Source organism: Otolemur garnettii, unplaced genomic scaffold (assembly GCF_000181295.1).
Source record: "Otolemur garnettii isolate 467f Iridium unplaced genomic scaffold, OtoGar3 scaffold00005, whole genome shotgun sequence".
Lineage (NCBI taxonomy): Eukaryota > Metazoa > Chordata > Mammalia > Primates > Galagidae > Otolemur > Otolemur garnettii.
In genome coordinates, this window is record NW_003852400.1 from 32,791,662 (window position 1) to 32,814,418 (window position 22,757).

The 22,757-nt window shown below is 35.0% G+C and overlaps 1 protein-coding gene across 3 annotated transcripts in view; it reads right to left on the reverse strand.

The window, feature by feature from the left end:
- Positions 1-22,757, reverse strand: part of AGMO (alkylglycerol monooxygenase) — a 315,086-nt gene that overhangs the window by 163,753 nt on the left and 128,576 nt on the right. The window lies entirely within an intron of this gene.

Here is a 22,757-nt window from a genome sequence, read left to right on the forward strand (position 1 = left end):
ACTCTTCCACTGTCTTCCTCAATCTTTCTCAGGAAAACATTTCCCTATTCTTGAGTCTGCAAGTTCTAAGAACAATAGAAACAATGTATGTGTCATAAATAAGTACCAGAGCTCGGGTGTAAGGTATTTGGTACGCGATCTGAAAACTTGGCACCATTTGGGAAAACTTTTATTCTCAAATACATTAATCATTCTTTGATCAACCACGGCAGATACCAGAAAGTTTTATTTTCTTTTTATTACAATCTAAAAGGTTGTGTTAGTGCCTACCAGTGACAAAATCAATATGTTGCTGTAACAATTTAAGAAATTATTTGCCTCTAATGGTAATTCCACTTACAGGGAATATACAGAATAAAGGAATGGCTTAAATGATGCTTAGTGGAAAAAATGCCCAACCGGTGTGACTTTGGTAACAAGTAAGTGCGGGGGCGGGGGGGGAATAAGGAGATGAGCCTGCTTCATACTGTTTTTGTTGGGAGTTAAACTGGTGTTGTCATTGTGTGGGAAAATGAAATTGTTTTTTAGAATGATATCATTGCAGTATACACGACAGGAAGTTTTGCTACAAAACACTTTGGCAATGAAAAAAAAAGAGGATAGCTAATGCAATTGAATCAAAATCTTGATTTTTGTATCAAAATGATGAAGATATGTAAATTCATTGTTATTCACTGTACTTCTTGAATACCTGAATATTTTAATCTATAAACATTTAAATAAAATAAATTTCTATGAATATACAGTAATGTTCACTAAGCCAGTTGAAAATATATAGAGACCTCTGAAATGCCAAACATACTTCAAAATCACAAGTCTTTATCTAGCAGGCTTTAATTATATTTTGGCTGTCTCTGACATGATGAGGTATATATTAACCAGTATGATGTAAGCATTCCTAATTCTATATGAAATCAGCACATTGTACCCCATAAATGCATTAATGTATACATGATCGATGTGTTTATGATTTTATTAAAAAAAGAAGAAAAAACATTTGGTGTACACCTGCTCCGTAAACGCACAAGGCTATGGTGGCCCTGCCATCCTCACTTTGTGACATCCTGTACCCTCTTGAAATAAAAGCTGCAGCACAGTTGCCAGATTAGCAAGGCTGTGTCCTTCCAAGGACAGAGGTCATGGTCATCTCTCTATTAGACACTCTATTCACACACCTGACAGTCCTTGTATGCATCCCTGCTGCCTGGCTTCTAAGGGATTCTCAGTTACTAATAGGGGTGGGTAGAAATGTCTACGTGCAAGACATGTGCAAGGTCATTTATCATATGTTAATTTAGGTTTCCCTACCTCCACCTCTTTCTCTCTTTTTCTCTCTCCCTGGCTCCCTCTCTCCTACCTAGAGGTCCTATCCACCATTTTTAAAATTATTTCCATGAAAAATGTATTCTGAGCTCCAAAAAGCAAAACTTCCAATTAATTCTTACAATAGATCTCACGTGTATGCCAAAAACTCTGTATTTTTAATTTCAGATCTCACGTGTACACCAAAAACTATCTGTATTTTTAAATATGGTGAATAGGATTATTGGTTTTTTTTTTCTCGTGGATTAATTTAAGTTCTATATAGATCCTAGTTATTAAGCTATTGTTTGATTCAAAATATGCAAATATCCTTTCCCATTGGGTAGGTTGTCTATTTGCTTTGGTTGTTGTCTCCTTGGCTGTACATAAGCTTTTCACTTTAATTAAATCCCATTTGTTTATTATTGCTGTTGTTGCTATTGCCATGGTAGTCTTCTTCATAAAGTCTTTCCCCAAGCCGATATCTTCCAGTGTTTTTCCTATTCTTTCTTTGAGGATCCCATACATCAATGGGGAAGAGAGATGAACAGAACCTTATCTAAAAAAGACAGATGAATGGCTGGCAAACACATGAAAAAATGCTCATCATTCCTAATTATTAGAGAAATCCAATTTAAAACCACCGTGAGATATCATCTACCCCAGCGAAGGGCCTTATCACAAAAGCTCAAAAGTGCAGATGCTGGTGTGGATGTGGAGAGAAAGGAACACTTTTACACTGCTGGTGGGACTGCAAACTAATACAACATTTTTGGAAGGAAGTATGGAGAAACCTTAAAGAACTCAACCTAGACCTCCCATCTGATCCTGCAATCCCATTACTGGGCATCTATCCAGAAGGAAAAAGAACGCTTTTATTATAAAGACACTTGCACTAGACTGTTTATCACAGCTCAATTTACAATCGCTAAAATGTGGAAACAGCCTAAATGCCCTTCAACCCAGGAATGGATTGGCAAGCTGTGGTATATGTATACCATGAACTACTATCCAGCCATTAAAAAAATGGAAATTTTGCAGCATTTGTACTAACCTGGATGGAGGTGAAACACATTATTCTTAGTGAAGCATCATGAGAATGGAGAAGTATGAATCCTACGTATTCAACTTTGATATGAGGACAATTAATGACACTTAATGACACGGTGGAGCATAAGGGAGGGGAGAACAGAGAGAGAAGTAGGGAGGGGGTGACGGAAAGGAAAAGAAAAGAAAATAGTGACTAATTCTCACATAAATTGGATTTAATTTTGACCAAAGTACATTACCTAAACATTAATTTTTAATTCAACTTGTTGACATGTTGTTTAGGATATTGCATCCTCATTTATAAGTGAAATATGTTTGTAATTTCCCTTTATAATAATGTATTTTTTCCAATTAAAAAAAAACACTGTGCTACAGGCACTGAGCCTTCTCACTTCACTTTTGTATGTTTATTTTTTATCCAACTACAATACAATACAAAAAGTAACTTCTATTTCTCAAAAAAAAAGGAGCTTGGCACCCATAGCTCAGTGGTTAGGGTATCGGCCACATACACCGACCACATACACATACACCCACATGATGAGTTGGAATCTGGCCCAGGCCTGCCTGCCAAACAACAATGACAACTACAAGAAAAAAAATGGGCAGGCCTGTGGTGGGCACCTGTAGTCCCAGCTACTTGGGAGGCTGAGGCAAGAGAATCTCTTAAACCCAAGAGTTTGAGGTTGCTGTGAGCTGTGACATGACAGCACTCTACAGAGGGCAACAAAGTGAGACTGTCTCAAAAAAATTAATAAATAAAAGGACATTTAATTCTAAAAAACCCCTCAAAATATTGTGAATATATAGGTCATAGATCAAATTATATTCCTATGAAATGAGGCACAAAAGAAATTATCCCACCTTTTTTTCTTTTCTTTTTTTTGAAAAAGAAGAATGGTGAAGGATAGAGAACAACAGAGTGAGGTTACTCAGTAGTCAAAATATTGAAATCTGATGTGTTGGTTGAGCTTTGTATCTCAGGCCGAGAAGCAGATGAGAAAGGAGAAAATCATTTTATCCTTGTTTGTCTCTTGGTGCCTAACATGTGTTATGAAAACAAACAACAAAAGGGAGTGGAAGGGGCGAGACTGACCAGCGTCTGCTGCCCAGATGCATTTCCGAGCCTTGGTCCTGGCGTGTATGCAGCCAGATTGAAAGCCACACAAATGGCGAGTGCATTCAGACGATTGGAACCTTGGCTGAGTGCATTATTTTTTTTAATATCAAGCTCTTTTCCTGAGAGAAAATCTTTTGCTCCTGCAGGCGAAAGCATGATGATATCAATATTGAAAGTTCCTTTTATTTGGGCGAGGGATAGTTAAAAGCCAAGTACAACACAGTCGACCACAGATAAATTTCCTGGTAGTGTGTCTGGTATCTTGGAGCTGGGGAAGACCACCTCCGAGTGGGAGATTCATCATTCCCACAGCCCAGTTAGATTCTTTCATGAAGAAAATCCTTTTGACTCAAAATCATGGAGAATGTATTAATATTTAATAAGCATTGAGCGTAACGACTTAATTATCACCCACTTTTGCAAATTCAGCCATTTAGCAATTCAACCACACCTAGCTCTGAATCACTTCCTGAAAATATGTTACTCTGGGCATAATTGCAGCTATTCTCATTCTTACAAGTTATTTACTTGTATTAATTTTTTAGATTTAGATGTGTTCTTTTAAATTATGAAATTTTAGAACACATGGAGGACTTTAATACAAAATAGCCCAAAACTCTGTTATTTAAAAAACCCATAAGACTGAAGCTCAGAGAGGTTAAATTACTTTTCAAATTCAAATACCTTGGAATAAGCCTTAAAGCCTTTTCAGTTTCAGCTCAGGAATTTTTCTGTTTTTCTATCATATTGCTTTTTTGACATATTACAATTTCCATCGAATAAAAATGAATTAAACTTGTAGAACTTTCAAAGAAAATGATAATGAAGTCTTTTCTCTCTACATTTCAGTTGAGATTATTCTAAGTATTTAAAAGGAACCCAGAAAGGTTAGCTTCTAAAATGCCCCTCCTGGCATTTTGTGTACCTCTGATGTTTCTTAGATCTCTAAAGCAATGCCCTAAGTCTTGTAACCTGTAATTTTGTTCACAGTTTTATGACCTGAGGACTATGGATTTCTAGAAAGGCCTTAAATGGTTTTCATAAAGTCAGGAAAATTCAGATGTTTTAGACCCAATTTTATGAATATATACCTATGGTATTTTTCTGGAGAGAAATTTTATCATTTTCATCATATACTCAAATGGAGACATGAAATTAGCAAAGGTTAAGAGCAAAAATCCAAAAGACAGATTATTTAGACTATTTCCTTTGCATTGGTTATTTATATTGTGTTGTTAGTTTCCATAGCATTAAAACTTAAGCGATAATCTCTCATCTGAACTTCACGAAAACTAAAACATCTTTTCTGCCTATTTATTAAATTTCCTAGAGACCATTTCTTCTGCTATTTCTAGTTGTATAGCAACAAATTATAATTATTTAAATAATAAAAATAACAATTTTGAAATGGTCCATAAATTCCACTGATTAACTTTAATCCAACAAAAGTTCTCTGTATGATTTGCTGGAATGATCACAAACTCTTCATTGATTTCTCCGCAGTCTCTGATGGGCGTGGGAAGAAGAATTAAATATAAAAGCAAGAGAAAAGGAACATGAGATTCTGCCATCCTCTCATCATGTCATCTTCCCTATCAAAAATAAAACGAGCTCAAATGAAAAGCTCCTCCTGAACCCTACATAATCTCCAGAGCTTTCCAAGCTCAGAGCTGTTCACCCTTTTTCTCCAGAATGGTTTCCAATGTTTTCTTTCTTCCTCCTCTAAGAACTTAATCTTCCATATTGGCTTATTAGAATCCTGCCCTTCCTTTAATGCAAACCTGAACATCACATTCTCCAAGCACTCTTCTTGATCTTTCCAATGGAAGTTTTGTTTTCCTTTCTCTGAAGGCGTATTAGGATAGCATTAATTCTCATGTCTTCTTGTCAGGACTCTTAATTATTTGTGTTCATTCCCCATGCTATTATATTTCAAGTTTCATGAGGATAGACACTATGGCTTAACCTTCCTTATTTCTCAGGACACATACAACATTGATCACACAGGGTGATTGCTCACCGAGACTATATTCTATAGAAAAATGCACCTTGCTACTCTTACACTCTATTACCTTTATAGCAGTGGTCCTCAAGTAGGGGTGATTTTGCATGCCCCTCCAGGCAATTTTAGAGGTAATTTTACTTGTCACAAGTGGAGGAGGTGCTGCTGCAATCAAGTAATAGTGGGTTTAGTGCTGCTAAATATTCTATAATGCACAGGACAAGCCCCTACAATAAGAGTGATCTGGCCCAAAATATCAATAGTGTTAAAGTTGAGGAATTCTGGCCAGACTCTGTGGCTCACATCTGTGATCTGGGAGGCCAAGGCGAGAGGGTTGCTTGAGCTCAGGAGTTAGAGACCAGCTTGAGCAAGAGTGACACCCTATCTCCACAAAAAACAGAAAAAAAATTAGCCTGGTATGGTGGCAGGTGCCTGTAGTTCCAGCTACTGGAGAGGCGGAGATAGGAGGATTGCTTGAGCCCAGGAGTTTGAGGTTGCTGAGAGCTAGGCTGGTGCCATGGCTCTCTAGCCTGTGACAAAAGAGTGAGATTCTGTCTCCAAAATAAGTAAATAAATAAACAAACAACTTGAGGAATTCTGCTATGTGTGTCTGGATGGTTTTCTATGCTCCTGTGCACCAATCCTCTGCAGTTTTGGAGGACACCACTTAATTGCTGATTTCTAACCTGTGAATCGGAGGGAGAGGTGACTTAGGGAGTGAGCCTGGTGCCATTCAGAAAGCCCTAGGCAAAACATGAATCTGCAGCCCTTGGAGTTTAAAGGCTATAATGTAAGTGCAAGTATGATTTTTGATAAAGGGAGTTGAGCAAATAAAGATAAAATAACTAAAATAAGTGGATTTAAAAACAGAAACTTCAGAAAATCACAAAGGAGACTTATAAGACTGGATGATGGGATGGCTAAAATCTGTTGATCATTGCCAGGTGAATACCATAAATGATTTCTACATTTTCTGAGTATAGTGTCATGAGGGCTTCAGCTTCTAGGAAAGGAGCCTGAGGGGAAAAAGACAATTTCTGTATCACCAAGTGATTGTGAAATCTCTTTTGAGCATTCTGACGACCTTCCTTGCCCTGTACTCACACTTCGAGTTGAATGACGTAGGGACCTAAAGGATTACTGAAGCCCCCTCGACCAGTGGGTTGAGACCAGGCTAGAGTTATTTTGGTATGGTAATCAATAAACTAGGTCAATTAATTAAATATTTACAAAAAAATCTACTAAAATCTATATCACACTTTTCCCCATGATATGGCTCTCAGGAGTTTTCTGACTAGCCTATATTCCCTGAAAAACAACTCTATAAGTCTTTTCAATTAAATTGAAAAATCATTCAAAATTCAACTCTACATAGCATCAAAATAGATATTCTAAATAAATGCCCTGTCTTAAATTGTTTCTCAGACAATTAACTTATTGCATTCTATACATTCTGCACTTATTTTCACTCATTCTTTAGATAGGGAACCATTGACTGGTTATATTTCTGTAGCTCAGGTAAAGGAACAGGAACATGACTTGCTCAACAAAAATATTGAGCTAATTCAAAACAAATTATTTTGTTTGAATTGAGGGGAAAATTATTTCCTCTCACCTCACTCTGGCTATTGAGGTTGGAGGAGAGGCTTTCTGAATCTAATAACAGAACTCTTAATCCTATTGTATTGTCAATTGGGAAATGAAAATTGGGAATGTCACATAAAATTTCTATCATTCACTTTCTCCATCTGTGAATGGGCACTAAAAGTACTAGAATATATATGTAGCTAAAAGGCCATAGGAATATTTAAAATCACTTTTGAGCAAGGAAGGCAGGAACCCATAGTTAATTGTAAAGCTCATTCGCAATAAAAGATGCTTACATGTACTTAGGCTGCCAGAAATGGAAAAAACCATAATAGGGAAAATATGTCCCCCAAAGCATGTGTTTTACAGAATCCTCAGTATAAACATAAATGTGCAAACAATATGATAAATGCTGAGGCGTGACTGGCTTGGGGGAGAAGTGAAATGAAATCTCCATAGTAAGAAAAAATGTCTGTGTGCAGATGAGCCTAAGTTAGAGTGACGACATTGACTGTGACTAGTCCGACTTTTCTTTACAAGTTCATGGAAGATTGACTCCAGAGGGACCCACACCACCATGAGCCTCTCCGTTTCACGACAGCACATCATGCATTTATTATGTCTTGTGAAAATCATTGGCATGTCAGATTTAACTGACATGATGTGCTTATAGTGCAGTTTGAAAATGGTGACAATTTTCAAAAATTAATTTTCAGATAAATTAGTGACAAAATTGAATGCAAGCCCAAACTAAAATTAAATCCACTAATCCATAGATCACCGTTAGTTGGCTCTCTCTGGACAATATTTTTCTCTCCACTTTCTTCTTTTCTTCCTCCTCTTTCTTTTTGTTCTCTCTTCCTCTTCCTTCTTGGTTATTTTATTCTTTCAACTATCCCTCTCTCTACAAAAACGTGTGCGTATGTATAAAATCTTAGAGACTTTTATTTAGAAATATTTTTATATTATCTATATGCTCATGCATTTTTTTGAAAAGTGAATTTTTTTTTCAATAATATATTACAATGTTTAGTCTCATTTACAAATAAAAATTCTGAAAATCATACATATTAATACATATGCACATATTTATGCATATAAATGTTTATCAGATACATTAAATTTTAAATATATTATAAATGCAAATTCCAAACAACTCTTTTAAGTGCCAAACTACAGATAAGGGTTTTCTATAAGCACTGGAAATAATTTGCCTCAGAACATTAATACCTGTATTTATAAATCATTATTTGAAACTTTTATTTAAAACTGCATGATCAACAGAGCAAGAAGTCTCTTATCAACCATTCCATTTATTCCGCCAATGTTTTTTGAATTTATAGGGATTTACTAGGTCTTAAAAGTAAAAAACAAAACAAAACAAAACCAGTAAAATACAGTAAAATAATACTTAGGTATTCCTGGAAGTCCAGTGGACTCTTCAATGAAAAAGTAAAATAATTTCAATTTAAAAAAGGTTCTAATTATTTCCAATGTACTTTATAGGTGCAAACGCAGATATTCATAGTCTTAATTCTCCTGGGAACACACAGTTCTTTTAGTTGTACATTATATTTGTTTAATAAAATATGCATATCAGCCTCCCACCAAAGCTGACTTGTCTGGGTTTCTTGCATATCTTTGAAGAAAGTTCTTGAATTGACTTTTCTGCCTATATTTCCTCTTGGTTGAATTCCTCAGGTCAGGATTCTTGCTTTATGGAGAGGCATCTAGTTAAGTCAGCACAAATACAAAGACCAGAGTTTCTGTATTCTTAACAAGAAAGTGTTGGTATTTTGTATTGTAAATGTTGGTATTTTGTGTACTGTAAATTCTTTTTCAATTACTACTTTACAGTAGAGAGGTTTGAATCTGTAATCAATTTGAATTTATGATTGGCACAAGAATTATCTAATAAGGAGCAAATTGTTCTCCCTGCCCAGGCCTCACACTGAAAATTACCGTTAGTAAAGATGTATGCTTTTATTTATCGCCTTGTAGTGTACTTTACAAATAGCCCTATTGGTTGTTTCTGAAAAGAATTTCTCCCTTGGTCATATACTTCTTCAACTGTATATGGCACACCTCTTGGAGGTGAGACACAATTATAAGAGGGATTTTACCTAACAAATACAATCAGTGTAACCTTATTCTATGTATGCTCAGTGAATCCCAAACAATTGAAAAGAAGAAAGAAAAGAAAGAAGGAAGGAAAGAAGGATGGAAAGAAGGAAGGAAGGGAGGAAGAAAGGAAGGAAAGAAAGAGAGAAAGAGAAAAAGAAAGGTTAGATAATATATTATATATGTATGGGTTATGTATTAAGTACAAAGTACTCACTCAGCTGAAACATTTTGAAAGCCCACAGAGTGAAGCAATGGAAATTACAATTCAATATCAGGCAATTTAACTATTAATTAAGTTAAAGGTAGAATGAGTGACAATGTTAGCTTTTATTGTTTGAATATGTCTAAATATATAATTTTAACTATCAGTAAAATCTTTAGCAAATCTCATTTAAAGTTTTAGAGAAAAGATAAAATCTGTGAACAGTGTAAGTCAACACATTAAAATAGTTTCACTTCTTGCTCTGAATTGATCTTTATACACTGATTGTTTTCTTTCTGAAAAGCTTAATCAATCTGAACATTCATGGATAAATTTATATTATAGAGCATCTGGTGATGAAATGTAAAAATAAAATCTTAATTGCATCTTCCACTACTTCTGCTGTGTTAATTCAAGACAAGCCACTCAAGTATTTAGACAGATGGCAGCAGCAGCCATATTAGCCTCTGATTTCTCTACAGGGAAGCGCGAGAAAGTGCAGCTCTTAGGATATGTGCTTGTCTGCCTAGTTTCACACTTTGAAATGCTCGACAAATGCTGATTTATTCACAGCCAAATGTTTTCCTATCTGATTAAGCAGTTTTCTACTTCAGTAAGCATGTAATATGGAGGTAGCTGAATTTCCACACTATGGAGTGAAAAAACAATATTTATAGTTTGGAAATAAAACAATCTGGAGGCATCAGGACTGTTAGGATCATAAAGAGCCTCACAGGGAGTAAATTTCTGATGAATCCACACCATAGGGTTAAAAAGTTAAAGGCTTAGTTTTAACAGAGAATAGGACTGGGTTATGTTTATACAATAAACAAAAGTTTTGAAAGACTGAGTTCATAATAAATTATCTTGAAGTCTGATTCTTGTCACGTATGACTACATGACTCTTTAAAACAAGAGGACACGAGCTGGACAAGTTAGCATTTTATTGGAATTTGTTTCAGCTTACCTTTTGAATAACAGTTTTGGCTTCTCTTTGGAAAAATGAAAACAAGTAATTGCTAAACATGTGCCTTCAAAGGGAGGTGGATTCCAGGGGACCTTTTTTTAATAGCACTGATTCAATTGATAGAAGGATGCTGAAAATCCTTAGATGTTTAACCATATATAACTTTATTTTTATGTAACACAATTTTATATTTACAAATTTGGGTATTCAATGAGAAATGGAATTGTACATAATAGTAACACAATGTTAAAGGAAGGCAATTGACGAACTGAAAGGTTAAGTGGTCCATGTTCAAAGCTCCAATTTTAAGCCCTCTTATGTAAATATAGACTCCATACTTTGGACTCTAAAACTCGTTGTATTTTGACTGCCATCATGATCATATGTCCAATATCAGGTGTGACCTCTACATTCATTAGTCCAAAAAATGCTAACTGATTATCAACCATGAGCCTGTCATGGTCTAAGAATCAAAAACTTCACCGGACAAAATAAATATGAATCCAACAAATCTACATTTCAGCCTCCATTCTCAAATATCACATCTCTTTACTGTCATTCATTGTAAATTCTGGTGTGTTGAAAATATTTGTGGATAATAATATATTAAAGTCAATTATTATGGACTCTCAAGCAGTAGATTACAATCTACACATACAAATTGTCTTAAATTCATTTGCATTGTCATTCTAATTCGCAAAACTTTCTCCTGAGGCCAAGCTCATACCAAAGTATATCTCTTCCCCAGGTTCCCTCGGACTTCTTTTCTTGTTATTTAGGTTAACACACTCTTTCTGATCTAAGTATTTGCTGTACTTTCTTTTTGCCTGTCCTTCTGCACCTTACCAAAACATACACATATGGTAGAGAATCCAGTGAACACCACCAACATGTCATCCATTAATTAAAAAGATATTTGCTGATGGTCAACTAAGTTTCAAACACTGGAAAAACAAAGATGGATAAAATCATAGTCCTTTTTCTCAAGAATTTTACTGTTAGCTCCCATGTGCTTACACTTCATAGCATCAGCATTTAGTCTGATGCTCGCTCAAAAGACAGATTCTCACCCTCACTCACCAGAGATTTACATCATGTGGTTTTTGGAAAAGGACATTCATTCTATCCCTTGAGAAAGCACTCAGATAATTCTGCGCATTCAGGTGACCCACCACAATTACACTTGCTTCAATTCTAGGTCAGACTTTATGTATGAATTCTAATATATAGTAGTTTGCCTTTTCTATAATAAATGCCATTACTTAAAAACATATTATATTCCAGATCATGAACTTTACATATGGTACTTCATTAATCTTCATAACACTCTTTATAAGGTATGATTACCTTCACTTTACAGATTAGAAAGCAATGTTGATGAATTTAAATAAGTTTAGGGAATATCCTCATCCATTCTTTCATCAAATGCAGTTCTTGAGCTCCCACCATGTAGGTACTCTTTTAGTCTCTGGAAATACAGCAATGAACAAGGTAGACACACCTTCAATGGACTGAAGGGAACACAGAATGTCTATACTTGTCCTTTACGTCTTATTGCTCCCGTGGCCCTGCAATGTCCTCCTCTTCAATTTCTGGTAAATAGATTCCTATCATGTCCTTTGTGTCTGAGATCTCACATTCCAATCTTTTCACAACAGACATTTTTAAATGGAGATTAACAAATTTTTAGACAGTACAGGGGTGAACTTCAGGAAGGTCCATAAACACTCTTGAAATGTTATTAATTTTTCTCCCTTGGGAAAGAGTCACTACAATCCAGCAGATTCTCAAAAGAGGGAGTGATCTGGAAAATATTAGTAGCAAGAAGTGACAGTTCATGTGAGAAAACTCAAATGGTCTCTTTGCCTTGCAGAATAGGTGTGTTACCTTTGGGTAAACAGGGTGGGATGAATTATCTGAAAAAGTAACTAGCATAGAATGAAAGCTTATTTTCAGAAAGAGCTAGAGATGTATAGGGATTTCATTGAAGGTACAAGAAAGAACAAGGAGCCAAAAGTGACATCAAAATCTGATGATCTTGATGTTGACTGTAAGGAAAGGAAGCAAGGAAGAAGAGCAGCTGATGTGACGTAGAAGTCGTAATAAAACAGTTTAGATATGTTGGCTCAGAGTGGTATCAAATATTTCTAAGAATATAGAAGATTAAGTAAGACATAGGAGAGATTGAACTTAAGTCCATAAGAGAATTTAGCAACAAGCTATAGACTAAGCAATTATTTTTAGCAGAAACATGAAAATGTTGAAGTAAATTAAACTTTAAATAAAAAAGAAAACTATTAGAAGAAGAAAAGGGAAATAGACACAGAAATTAAGGGAGAAATGAAAGTGAGCACGGTGGCAAGAATGTTATGAAACGCCCCAATTTACTGTAAGAAAAGGTTTATTCGAGTAGGTACTATTGGAAGAAACACTTAACACTGACTTAAAATAGTAGGAAACTTGATTTTTGTTAAATATTTTTCAAAACTACACATTTTGAATTATAATATTCTTCTCCCTCAAATTCCCTAACACACTAAAACACTAAAAGTTATGTGATCCATTCACTCAAAAATTTACACTTTACTAGGAGAGATATGCCATAAGTATGCCATTCTCTATGTACATATAGGAGAAATATATAAACACAGATACATAACAATGTCTTATTAACTTGAAACACTAAAAATAATAATTATGTAAACAGTTGTGTTTCTTAAAGTTCATGTGTATCTGCACATATGCAATGTACAGACACATATACATACATGTGAGATTTTTTTGCTATCAGGGGACACGAGACAGAATGAGAGAGACAGAGAGTTAAACAACAATACAATAAAGTGGCGTAAGAATTAAATTCCATTATTAATAATGGGATGTTTCCATATGCTGTAACTGATGTGTTGTTTCCTTTATGTCCTCCACCAGAGTTTATATTCTTAACCCTTAACTACCAATAGAAATAGAAATAAACAGAAGAAATGTAAAGAAAAGTGCACTTAACTCCAACTAGGGAGTGAAAGAAAGTCATTCCAGAGGAAGTGGTATTTGGGTTACATCTGATGAGTGTTTGGAAAAAGGGCATTGTGGATAACACATGTGTAAGTCCACAGAACACTGAAGTATTTCATCTGCTTAGGGAGCAAATGGCGGGGAGATTTGGCTGGCCTGGCTGACCCATGAGATGGGCGGGGAGTAGTAAGAGCCATGTTCTGAGAGCCCTAAATTCGTGAAGGTTTAGGTGTTATGCTGAAGGGAAAAGAGTTATTTAAAAATTTGTTTGTTCTCTTGTTGGGAATACACTAATATTATTTGGGTTCTAAAATAATCATCACAGTTTCATAAAAAAATTTAAGAGACAAAATAGACTACAGCAGTAGAGAAAAAAAGAATTCTGTTTTAATCATCTATATTATTGATGAAGCATAAATTAAGTTGGAGCAATAGAAAGAAATGGAAAGGGACAGAGGGATTTTAAAATATTTAGAAGGAATATTCGAAGAGGATCTAATAAATAGCTTAAAAGGGTTAGAAGGTACACTATAATATTAACAATTATGCCAAAAATTAATATATATTGGGGCTATTCCAAGAAAATTAGGACATAGGTGTACCCTAACTCTGATAGATTAGAGTTAAATTTAGGTAAATTTATTGATAAAGTATTTCAGAGGAAGAAAGAAGTGAGAATGGTTTACCAGGCTTCAAATCACGGATCCATTCCTAATTAAGCTGTAACAACATGCAGTAAGTTGCTTAACCTCTACCAGCTTTAGTTTCTCCACTTTGAGTACAACCAAGTTTTATGATAATTAAGTAAGTAAATACACGTAGAATATAGTCTGAGCTATATAGGGTTTGCTCTTAAAAGGGAGACACAGAGAATGTGAAATTTGCACTGAGCTTTGAAGAATGTATAGAATATGAAAAATATGAAAAGGAGATAAGTCACAGAGATTAGATATCAGATGTGTTTTAGAAATGGAAAATAGTGCAGTTCAAATGAATTGAGATCTGAACGGAGAGTAAAGGGGTGTAGACCAGGAGGTGCGGTTGGAAAGCAGTGCTCTAGGAACATGAATTGCAAAACATTTAGCCTTCTTCAGTAAGTCATAGAATATCATCAAAGTGTTTTCACCAGGACTAGCCTCTGCAACTAGATTAGATTTCAGATGTGGCCAATAGGTGTGGATAAAGGCCACAATATTATTTGTTGTAGGTGTGATTACAGCTGAGCTCTGTCTTATCCCATGGCCCTCATCTTTTCACTCTACCTTACTGATTCTTTATGTACTCTGCTGCCATCGCCATGGTATGCTGAACCATAACTGGATAAATACATTTTTTGAAAAGCGTGAATAATGGTCAAAATTCATCTCTGGGGCCGCCCTGGTGACTCAAAGGAGTAGGGCACCGGCTCCATATGCCAGAAGTGGTGGGTTCAAACCCAGCCCCAGCCAAAAAAAAAGAAAAAATTAATCTCTGTAGCCAGCTGTGTCACCCTATATAAATCCCAGAGTTTCAATATTCTTAGCTTTAAAAGGAATGGATTTTTCTCACTGTGTTCAGTGTATATAAAAATTCCAGTTTTCTAAAACTTTTTCCATTAAATTTCTGCAATGGCTTCCTTGTATGTACTTCTATAGGTACCCTTAAAATAAAGCCCCCTTACTGAAGCCACTTGAGCTTATGTTCATCTACTGTTTAATCCATCTTTAACCAGACAAATTATTTTATGGGAATTAAGTGTTTTTTTTTTCTTGGCACCTATTGAGTACTTAATAAGAGGTAGCTGTTTAATTATAATGTTAAGATCAGAAATGTCCCAACCAGAGAGAAAGTGTATTGTGTCGTGGAGGAGAGCAAAGAATACAGAAACTAACTACTTTGTAGGAACCCCAGGTCTGGCACCTACCAGGTGGCCCAGGGGAAGTTACTTAGTATACTTAATGGGAGGTAATAATATTACCAATTTATTCCAAAAAGTAGGTATGAAGAGTTAGTGAGGCAATATTTTAAAAAATATTTAAAATACATTCTGAAAAATATTAAATGTGGATTAGTGTATGATGAAAAAGGTAAAATAAACAATTAAATAAAAATAATACCTCATTAAATTTTCCTTGGAACAATCAATTACAACTATAAGTAACTAATGATTCTCTACCTGATACAATTCTAACCATCTAAACTTTAATCCTTTTTCTCCTGTATATATTTCCTACAATGTTAGCTGCTTTTCTTCCTCCAGAAAATTGTAGCTCATCATTCCAGCATGGAACACTTGTCTTTCCTTTTTACTACATTCAAGTCTAGGAATGCAACAGACACTCTATAAATGTCTGTAGAATATAATAATTAAAATATTTAAGAAGATGTATTAAACTGGGAAAATGAAATAATATGTATAGTAGTGTTTCTGAATGAGAAAAAAATATATAACCAAAAGCCTAAATAATGTACTTCATGATTATAACTCCAAACTTTTATAATTGAGGATATAGTTTTCTAAATTAATTTATTCATTAATTATTTCTTACATCAAAATCATTCAATTTATTTATACTAATAATCCACATTAGGCAAAATATGAATTACATTAAAATTATGTCACAAAATGTACCTGAATTATGATAATAATGGCAAGAATGGTTGGGAAGTGACATTCAGTAAAAGAGGAATTATGTCGCAAAAAATAACAAGGAATATAAAAAACAGCTTTTAGTGTTTTATCAAAATTTTAGAATCTGGCTTGGTGCCTGTGGCTCAAGTGGCTAAGGCACCAGCCACATACCCCTAAGGTGGTGGGTTCAAATCCAAGTAATACCAATTTCATAATGTAAACTGTGTCCTCCTTTTTGGCCTATGGGATTAAATTTCCTGAGTCTGAATCCTGCCTTCCTTTATTACTGTGCCTATGAACTTGGACCAATTTCTTTACCTTCTTGTGTCTCAGTTTTCTCTGATATAAAATGAGGGTAATAACAATACATAGTGTCTTCGTCTGTTTTGCTATTATAGCAGAATACCATAGACTGCATAATTTATAAAAAAAATAGAATTTATTTGGCAAACAGTCTAGAGGCTGGGAAATCCAAGATTGAGGTGTCGGCATCTGGTCAGGGTTCATGCTGTGTTATAACACAGTGGAAGGGCAAGCAAGCACACAAGACGGAGAGCAGATGGAGCCAAATTCATCCTTTATCAGGAGTTCACTCCTAACTCATTATGGGTGAAGGGCACACTTACAACTTTGACTAAAAATGTATGTTACCAAAATGCACATACTCCTGTTAGATTCTAATTTTTTTTTTTTTAAGACAGAGCCTCAAGCTATCCCCCTGGGTAGAGTGGCATCACAGCTCACAGCAACCCGCCAACCCCTGGGCTCAAGCGAGTCTCCTGCCTCAGCCTCCCAAGTAGCTGGGACCACAGGTGCCCGCCACAATGCCTGCTATTTTTTTTTTGGTTGCAGCCATCATTGTTTTGGCGGGCCCAGGCTGGATTTGAACCCACCACCTTACGTGTATCTGGCTGGCACCCTAGCCACTTGAGCCACAGGTGTCAAGCCAATTTGTCTTATTTTTTTTAAAAAACACTTGAAATGACTAATTTTGTGTTTGTGATATTCATGTTTAAGATTTTATCATAACAATATATGAAATGTTCAAGAACATCGTCTTGGGTGTCATCTCCCTTTATACAAACAAGTATTTAATTTGTTAATAAAAAATTATTTAAATAATTCCAATATATTTTTCACCTACACAAATCAGAAAATAACAGCTACAGAAAGTTGATATTAACTAAAGATGTTTCTCAGCAATAATGACTTAATATTCTTATCACAAATGGATATTTTTTCTTTCTTGATAAAATAGATGTATTTACTTCAAAGAAAACTAAATGTTTACCTATGACTGAGTCTTGAACAAACTCTATACAAATTTTGAATAATGGACAAGTACTCCCAGTTTTTTGTGAAAACTAATCTTGGATACAAAACAGTAAGCAAAACACTTTATTTATTGTCTCTCCAGAAATCAGATCTCCTAAGTCTTGCTCATGCTGCCCCCACTCTCTTGCTTTGGATGTTATATGTTTCTGTTCTATCCTTCTCCATGTCAGCTAGCTTCTCGAAGTTTCCAGCTTCTTTTACCTATGGCTATAACACTTCATAGTGCTAGATTTCCTATCTTTCTAATTTTCACACGGCATCATTGCAATTCTCCTATACTCTACTTTGTATTGATTTTGACTGTATATTTATCATAAACATGTCCCTAGAGAAAGGTCTAATTGAGACAGTTGCTTGAACATAGAGTGTTACTAATAAGATTTTGTTTGCCTCATAGCTTGTCACTAGCCCACTAAATGGGCATTATTTGCATTTGTTGAACATCGTTGGCGCAGTAACATTCTAGTGGAATGGCAGCCCCAAGACATGTCCTGATTGCAAGGAGAAAGGGGGTAAAGCTTAAAGAAAAGTGGCCAGTCTTGTCATGTTAGAAGTTACAGAGCAAATGTGGGGACTGCAAAACTCACTGGAAAATGAAAGAGGCAAATCCGAGAAAGAAAAGGGCCACAGAAGGGGAGCTACAATGCCTGCATACAAACTGCTCACAAACCTTGGATAACTCTTCAATTAGCTGTATATGGGCCAAGACGCTAAGGACCCTTATGAAGAGACAGAAAGGTGAAAAACTTGAAAATTGCTGAGCACAGAGGTGGACAGCTGCCTGGTGCTAGCAAAAGAGAATCTAAAGCTCAAATCCCACCCAGTGAAAGGGGGTTTGTAAGCACTTCAGGCACTTCATGACCTAGGTAGTAAAAAGAAAATCTTTGCCCTAAATTAAAGATCACTGAATAAAGACAGTTCCAAAAACATATGTTCTAACAAAGTATAAGTCAAAGTCTCCAAAAACAAATAATAGCCAATCATTTCAGTACCTCTTAGAATAAAAATAAGGATTATTAACAGGAATGTAGCAAAATCTAGAGTTTCTACAACAAATTTGTAAAATAGTAACAATATATTACTAGATATGCAGAGAAAGATGTAACCCTTAACAAGAAAATAAAAAACAAAAACAGTAAATTGAAGTAGTCTTAAACATGATATAGAAGTTGGAATTCGCAGACAAGAATTGTAAAATAATTATTATGAAGAAATAAAGAAAAATATAGTCTAATGAGTGACAGAGAACCCTAACATAGAAATGAAAATTATTTATGAACAAATGAAAATTCTAGACCTTAGGAGTATAACGGCTAATGTCTGAAATCCACTGAATGGGTTTAATAGATTGTGGAGAGCAGATGAAAAAGTGAATAGACTTAAAGACAAGTTAAATAAGCTTTTCAATCTGAATAAGAGAGAAAGCAAAATATAAAAATTAATGGAGTATTACTGATCTGTAAGACAATATTAAGCAGTCTAATACACACATAGCTGATGTTCCAAGAGGATAAGAGCGATAGAAAGGGATAGAAATAATGTTTAAAAAATCATTCATTTTACCAAAGAAAATTTTGAAATTTGATTTTAAAAATACATACTTGTGAATAATGGAGAGAATAAAAAGTAGCAGAAGGTAAATACAGTATTTGGCTAAATATCTAAAATTTATTCTTTTCTTGATTTCTTTAAAACACAATTGACTGATCAAATCTATATTAATAAAATGTGGGGGTATTTATAACATGAAATTTAATTTTAAAAACGCATTCTTGGGCCAAGCACAGTGGCTCATGCCTGTAATCCTAGCACTTGGGAGGCCAAGGTTTGAGACCAGCCTGAGCCAGAGATAGATCTTGTCTCTAAAAATAGCCAGGCGTTGTGACAGGAACCTGTAGACCCAGCTACCTGGGAGGTTGAGGCAAGAAAATCACTTGAGCCCAAGAATTTGAGGCTACTGTGTGCTATAATGACACAGCACTCTACAGCAGGTGACAAAATGAGACTCATCTCAAAATAATAATAATAAAGTAAATAAATAAAATAAAAATGCATGCTGGTGAGTCCTAATGAAGATTAATGTCACAAAAAATACATTGGCACATCATAATCAAACTAATAAAATTAAACAAGGAAGAGAGCAATTTTATAAAGTTCTAGGAGACACATAGAAAGACACATAATCTGCAGAACAGCAATGAGATGAAAATTTAAATATTACAAATAAATATCCAAAGACAACTTGATAATTTATTTAAAGTACTACAAAAAGGGCAAAAAAGAAATATCAATTAAGAATCCTATAGCCAGAAAAATATTCTTCAAAAATGAAGGAAAAAATAAGGATACCTTAATATATATAAAAACAGAAGGGATTTCTTGGTAGAGACCTCCATTATAAAAGACACTAAATTCCTTCAGATTGAAAGGAAATAATACCACTTGGACACTTGGGTTAATGGAAAGAATAAAAAGTAGTAGAAGGTAAATACAGTATTTAAGTAAATATCTAAGATTTATTCTTTTATTTTCTTAATTTCTTTAAAAGACTGTTAACTGATTGATTCTATAATAAATAACAATAATTTGAGTAAAGTTATAACACGAAAAATTAACATATGACAGAAAACTAGCTAAAAAGTTAGGGGGCAAAGATGGAATTATACAGCTATAAGATTTCACATTTTTGGCTCGGCGCCTGTGGCTCAAGTGGCTAAGGTGCCAGCCACGTACACCTAAGGTGGCGGGTTCGAATCCCCAGCCCGGGCCCGCCAAACAATAATGACGGCTGCAACCAAAAAAAAAAAAAAATAGCCAGGCGTTGTGGGGGGCGCCTGTAGTCCCAGCTACTTGGGAGGCTGAGGCAGGAGACTCGCTTGAGCCCAGGAGTTGGAGGTTGCTGTGAGTGTGATGCCATGGCACTCTACCCAGGGGGATAGCTTGAGGCTCCGTCTCAAAAAAAAAAAAAAAAAAGCTTTCACATTTTTAGGGCTGGACGCTATGGCTCATGCCTGGAATCCTAACACCATGGAATGCCAGGGCAGGTAGATCACTTGCGCTCAAGAGTTCCAGACAAGTCTGAGCAAGAGCAAGACCTTGTCTCTAAAAGTAGCCAGGCACTGTGCTGGGCACTTGTAGTCCCAGCTACTCAGGAGGCAGAGTCAAGAGGATTTCTTGAGCCCAGAAGTTTGAGTTTGCTGTGAGCTATGATGCTATGGCACTCTACCCAGGGTGACAAAGTGAGAATCTGTCTCAAAAAAAAAATTACATTTATAATAAGTGGTATTTACATTAATTCAAGGTAGAATGTGATATAACAGACATATAGTTCCTAGAGCAACCGCTACATAGACACACACACACACACACACACACACATACTGCGTGAGTGTGAGAGAGACTGAGAATCAGCCAGTAGAGGTTTTCTAAAAAGCCAGAAGTGTTTTCTAAACACTTCCCTTTTTTTGTAATATAGCTCCTTGGTAGAGTATTAAGGAGAGAAAAAGAAATAAATGATGTAAATACAGGAAAGAAAGATATAAAACTGGCTACCACAAAATTGTACACGAGAAAAGCCTAGAGAAAATAAAACAAATTATTTTCCAAAATGTATAAACAATTCTTCTTCTGAAGCTACAGTAAACAATAATTGAAGTATTGGTATAGTACAGGCAGATACATCAAGAAAAGTGACCAAGGACATCCAATGGATTTAAAGAAAGACTTTTCAATAACTAGGGCTATAATGAGTGGTGATGTGCATAGAAATAGATGTCTTGGTCCCCTGATGCCACACCAGATACATAAAATTTAATTTAAGTTTATTACAGAACAAAAGGTAAAATTTAGAACTCTAAAGTTTCCCAAATGAATCCTGGGAGAATACCTTTCAGAGTTTGTGACAATCAAATAGTTGTTAGAGAGAATATTTTTAAAAACTAATCATAAAATAAAAACATGAGGTTTTTAAAAATTCAACATTTCTGATTAGCAGAAGTCATCAGGAATACAATAAAAGGATGTGGTACAAGTTGAGGGAATAAAGTGCATATATCTGATAAGGAGCTTGTCACCAGAGTCTATAAGTAATTCTATCTGATCAACCAGGCAAGCAACCCAATACAAATTTTTTTTTTTTTTATAAAGTACATTTTTTAAATTTCAGAATATTAAGGGGGTACATACATTTTGGTTACATAATTTGTGATACATATTTTTAAAATAATAAAACAAGCATATATGTACTCAACCAACTGCCAATAAAAATGTTGAAACACATTCTTCTTAGTAAAATATCACAAGAACGGAAAAGCAAGTATCCAATGTACTCGATACTAATACGAAGCCAGTCGATGATCTAGTACACCCCCAGACAAGGGAAAAACTCAATTCAATTTGAGATCAGGGAGAAGGAAGGGGGAGAAGGGAGGAGGGAGGGAGATTGATATGCTCCCATGTAATAGGCACAATATGAGGTATATGGCACACCTCTTGGGGGTGGGACACAACTACAGCAGATGCTATGACTAACGAATGCAAACACTATAACCTAATTCTTTCTACCCTCAAATTAACCTGAAATTTAAAAAAGACAAGAATTTAGACAGTTTGTTAAAGCAAATATATCAACATCTAATAAATACATGAAAAGCTGTCCAATAGCATTAGTTATTAGTTAAATGATATGGCAAAGGGAATTCTCTTCACTCACATTAAAAAAGGTAAAATTAATGTTACTATCTCACTGTAACCCTTATCTTCCAGTTATCTTATATATCGCTCCCTACAGGAGAACCGTTGGCTATCCATGTGTCCCTCTAGGGACATTTTATGCATATCTGATCATATAAAATATGCAATTGTTTCTCCTTTATGATATGCACATTTGCATGTATTTTATTATGTACCTTGGTTACTTGGAGGTCTATTCGTATAGACCTCAAATTAAGAGATAATTTATTGTTGTAATGTTGCTGTAAGAATCTATTTTAATGGTTTCAGTTTAGCACTATAAAAATTATTGAATTATATGGTTCAAATCTTCCATTCTAAAGAATTAAGTTATTTCTATGTCACAACATCTCTCAACTCAAATATCATATGACATATACATAAACAATATGATGGTATATTTAATATAAATCAAAAGTAATGGGTAATGATACTTTTGGTACCCTACTATGGAAACTCAGCTAACACTCAGACAAAACCACCTGATATCTCAAAAATTACAAATAGCATTCCAAAGTTATTAGATTAAAAAACATTTATTGAATAAAATGGTTTCTAATGCCTTTAAGACATTCACAAGAAAAGACTATAACCGACTATAAGCTGCAGATGCTTCAGATCAATGGACAATGAACAAACAAATCTGTAGCCACAGAAATTAAGTGACAGTACATTTCAAGCCAAATGTTTTGTAGCTTTCCAAAAAAAAAA